Source organism: Acyrthosiphon pisum, chromosome A3, assembly GCF_005508785.2.
Source record: "Acyrthosiphon pisum isolate AL4f chromosome A3, pea_aphid_22Mar2018_4r6ur, whole genome shotgun sequence".
NCBI classification, from domain to species: domain Eukaryota; kingdom Metazoa; phylum Arthropoda; class Insecta; order Hemiptera; family Aphididae; genus Acyrthosiphon; species Acyrthosiphon pisum.
Genome location: NC_042496.1, coordinates 39,025,219 through 39,030,396, shown reverse-complemented (window position 1 = coordinate 39,030,396; position 5,178 = coordinate 39,025,219).

The following is a 5,178-nucleotide window of genomic DNA, read 5'->3' as shown; positions in this document are numbered from 1 at the left end:
AAAATTTACCACTCCAGTGGTTGAATTCAAAATGTAGGAATATATCATTTTCAGAAATTAGCAATAACAAATAACTACAATATTAATTATATTATATTATTTGTATAGCCAAAAAATAGTCTTAAGTTTTTAAATTAAATCATAAAAAAATAATTTCTTCCGGAGGAAGGTCGGGCAGCTAGTTTAATATAATATTCTTCTATTTCTTTTTAGTTTTTAATTGTTATTTTATTTTTTTTGACATTCAAGTTAATTTTATTTTATTTTCTATTGTTATATTATTAAAATATTAATAAAATAATGTTAAAAGCTATGTACCTATACTAATTGAATTGCAATAACGTTATTTACGATAGTATAATTTGAACGTAATATTAATTAGAAGTTCCAAACGTATTAGGGATTGATGAATGGTTTTCGAGCGAAGTGAAATAACTTTTTTTAGGTTATATACATATTTTATTAGTGCGTATACCTATAAATATATTTACCAATACCTACACCACTGAATGGGACAGTGGCAAGTGGCAATGACTTTGCTGCAGCTTTAATGTAGGTGTCGAGTGGGTCACTGTAATGGATGTGTTAAATTTGAATTCAACGATACCTATATAATATCATTGTACATATGAAAAACGAATCTAAGTGAATTTGGTGTTGGTGCGTTACCCTAGGAAATTTTATTAAATCTTAATAGCTGGTATTGTTTTTATTAACAATAATTTAGGTATAACTTGAATTCATTTTTGCAAAAGACATTGGTACTTGCATACATACCTATTTTCATAAAATTATCAGTGATTTTTTAGTTACAGTAAGTATGAACTACTTATGCGAGCAGCAATGGGATACCATAATTCCCTCTCTGCCCACTAACCCAAACCGGGGGGAAAAAAGGTATGAACTACCTACTTATATGAGGCCCTCGTATTAAGTATTCAAAATTTAGTTATAAAAATTGAACATTATATATATTTTTAACTACAAATTAATTGCGGTTTTGTCAAAATTTGAAATATTTAAATGCTGATCACAGAATTTTTTCCACTGGAAAAGTTGAGAAATGTAGGTAATACAAATTCTTTGAAATACCTCACTTAAACGTCTATAAAATGATAATAATATTATTACGTGTTTATATTTTTGTCTTGCAAATCAATTATAGCAATCTAAAGAGATTTTTTAGAAATTAGGGTACAGACTAAATCAAAACTTTTAATTATCGGAGTCCCTTGAATTTTAAAATTAAACAAAAATATTAAACAATAATTTGTATTACTTGTAATACATTAGGTCGATAAAATAATTTAAAACTATAATCTTTAAAAGTAAACAAAGTTTGTTTGTGGCTTAAATAAAATAAACAATCTATAGATTTTTCTCATTAAAGGCTAAAGCACGGAATAAATTATATAAATAATTAAAAACAAATAGGTAATTGCATTTATTCTATGTTCCAAGTACAGGTAAGAAACACAAATTTTAATAAAGTTTAATCAAAGGAGATTAGAGTCTATACTAAAATAACGTAAGATCGCACTTTAAAGTTTAAATAGAAGTTTCTCGAAGGAATTTTTAAATTGAAACAACTTACTAAATTAATGTAGGTTGCATATTTGTTGAGCTTCAAGTGCATATCTAATAATTTATAATATATTTTCTAATAACACAAACAATAATGTTATCACCCACTTCGTTCATTATAGTTGTATTGTTATATAGTTGTAAGTTGTAACAATATCATTGTGATATCTTTCGGTGATAAATTGACCGAGATATATAAATATATATATTATATAATATTCAAATCAAACGTAAACATTACATGATAAAAATCGTGAATGTTTTTCCGTGTTTGACAACGAATTGTTGTTATTGTCGTTTGAGAATGTCGTTAATAGGTTAACTATAATATACGTGCTATATTTCTGTACCACAGAATAAGTCGACTAACGCAAGTCAATTTTTTGAAATTTTGAAGTAGTTATATATAATCAAAATATGCTTTTTGTAATCTTTTTGAAGGTATTAAAACGTATAAGTCTTATATACAATAATTAATGCACGATGGCAAGGAAAAAAACTAACTTAAGTCCTAAACTATGATAGGAGTATAGAAACGTATGTCCAGCGTGATACAGAAGAAAAGTAATACAAAATAATATTTTTTAAGTATGCAACTGTAAGTCCGTTGCAATGCAAACATTTATGTTTTGCCTCTCGTGTGAATTTTGCTTTTTGTGACTTGCGTTACTTGACTTCTGTGGTACAGATTTTCCTCCGTAAAATCTGCGATCCTTTGATAATATTAATATTAGTTAGTTCGGTCTGTTGTACCCGCGTACAACCGTCAGTACGAAAATTCTTCGGTAGAGTGTGCCATGCGTTTTGCTGATGTAATAATAACATTATCGGTCTACAAACAACTTACTTCTCAAGGTTTATAGATATTTTCCATAAACCTTGCTTACTTCTGCCATAATATTATTATTATTATTATTAAGCTATTATTGTGATAAATAATATTGTGTACCGGTGATGTTTAGAGGCGTCGAGGGCACCTTAATTCTTTACTCTTGAGCCCTACTCTCATCGCGGTGTTCGGGTGATAAATCGGCGTCGATATCGATCGTAGGTCTTAGACACAATGATATTATTATCTAATCATACGCAACAGGTGCGTATCATCACTCGTTATTACTTTTTTTTTAAATTTTGTTTTTTATCGTATTGTATTTGAAGACGAAATAACGTATATATTATATTATTATGATGGCGAGTTGTAGATACATGGAAAGTTTAATATTTTTCTCGTTCGACGACATTGTATGATTGCAAACTGCCAAATGAATCACTGTTAAGTATAAACCGTACACAATATTTTCCTTATACATCGGTGTGTGACGAGCAAACTACTGCGGCTTACGATTTTGATATACCTGGGTCCTGGGTACCCACCTGATGAACGAACTGCTCGAGCGACCTATTTTCATAAATGCCCAGCTGATCAACCGTAAATAGTAAATACTATTATATGATATAGCACCAACAAATGATCTTATTTTAAAACTGTAATGTAATAATAATACTTGAGCATAATGTCTTGTACTGCGTCCATTTAAATAAGGTTTTATTATTCTATGACATCCACGACACTCACCTCAATAATGAAATGATAAAGGTACGGTCGCATAATATGCACCTTTTGATTATATATTATACCTACCTCTATTTACGCACTTGTGTTACTAAAAGACTATAAACTAATCGGTTATAGTTTGACCATCTAGAATCGATAGGACCACAACAGTCATTATTCAGAATTGTAATCCTCGACGACTACGAGCTAACAGGATAATATGGTCTGATTTGACTCAAATAATACAGTTAAATAGGTTAGGTTAGGTTATAATTGTGACTACTCAAACGAAAACCGATGGTATTATATTATACACAAGAACCTTTATTATAATAATAACAACACAAAAACACAATTTAAACCAATAGATTTCCCCGAACCCCATAGTACAAGACCGTTGGTTTTCAATTGCCGAGTCCGAGAGGACAACTCGACGTGTTCGTGTCGACCCGGTGCCCTTAAGTAGGTAGGTACCTATATTTGGCTATGTGACATAAGCACCAAAGGTGCAAAAATGACATATCATTTACGCTAAAATTAATATTTTATGTAAATAGTTATTTAAAAAAGTTTATCTTATAAACAGTTGCCAATAATAAATTGTTAAAATATAATATAATATATAGTTCTAAATTTAACACTTGTTGTTTAATATCTATTAACCGTGGCACACAGCCACACAGGTATTTAGGATCTTGGCGCTTTCGTACGATAAAATTTTTTTTTTTTCTTATCTCATTTTGGCACTATTATGTCTTCTATTGTTATATTTTACATTTGGAGCTTATGCTACATCAACCTATCTGCTTCATTGATCTAAATTACACAGTACAAATATCGTTTGATTTGACAATATTCATAGTTAACGTTATATTTCGCTATTATCTGTTGGCGTGCACAACTTACGGAGTGACTACTTACCCATTAAAATTTGTATGAATATAATACTTTCAGCGACTTAATTTCATCAGAGTATTTTTAAGTATATTTTAGCCGGACGCTTTATATTGTGTCCGTGGTTAATATAATTGCACATTATCACTGGTTGTATAATTTTCCAATAGTACTGCGCAGTGCTTATATTACACTATCAGCCTATCACTATCACTACACATCAGCCTGTTAAAATTAATTTATTTTGTAATTTAATAGGATTGATCTATATAATCATTTATTTGTGTGGATAACGCGACGGTGCGACATCGTGGGTGATGCACTTGCGAGTTGCGACTATGGCTATTGACGCATAAACAAATTAACACAATTTAGCATTTACGCACCAAATAGTATTACAGTAGCTGCAGAAATATACGGTATGAAAAACAATGTTCGATGTTATAAAATGAACGATTTTAATGCGAAGATAAATTATGTAAAAACGGATTTTGCTACACCACTGCTAGCCCAATGGTGTTTAAATATCGAATGGTGTTGAAACTATGTGTCTTAACTAATTCGATATCATACAAATATTATCTTGACACTTTCCGAATTCCGAATTCATTTTTTGGCGTTGGACCGGTGTCTGGTTTACCAGTCCTGGACCAATAAATTTTTAATATCTGAAACTAAGCACCTTTCTTTCACCGCACATGTGAAAAACACTATACAAAAGCGAAGCTCGAGCTCGTCTCTACCCAGTTCTAACAAACAGCAGCCCTTTACCTGTAAGGCTGTTACCTACCACTCGTCAGCAACTCAAACTGGTCAAAACCGAGGCCGTCCAAAACGTCACCCTGAGAACAATAACCGGTGCACACTACCTCCAGAAATTCGACTCTATCTTAACCTCCACAAACATGACCACAATAAGAAACAGTACACGCAGCTAAAACATTTCTATACTAAATCACAATCTCCAAATTTCTCCATCTTCAAAACTTAAAATTACCAACTAAACCCATGTAAACAAAATTGAACAGCGAAACCAGTCCGCGGAACAAAACTCGAATAGAGGCATAGGCAAACCTGGAACTTTAAATAGGCCCCTGGCCACTGAACCAAAGGCAAGCTCGAGTCCAAGTCAGAGTAATGGCCTA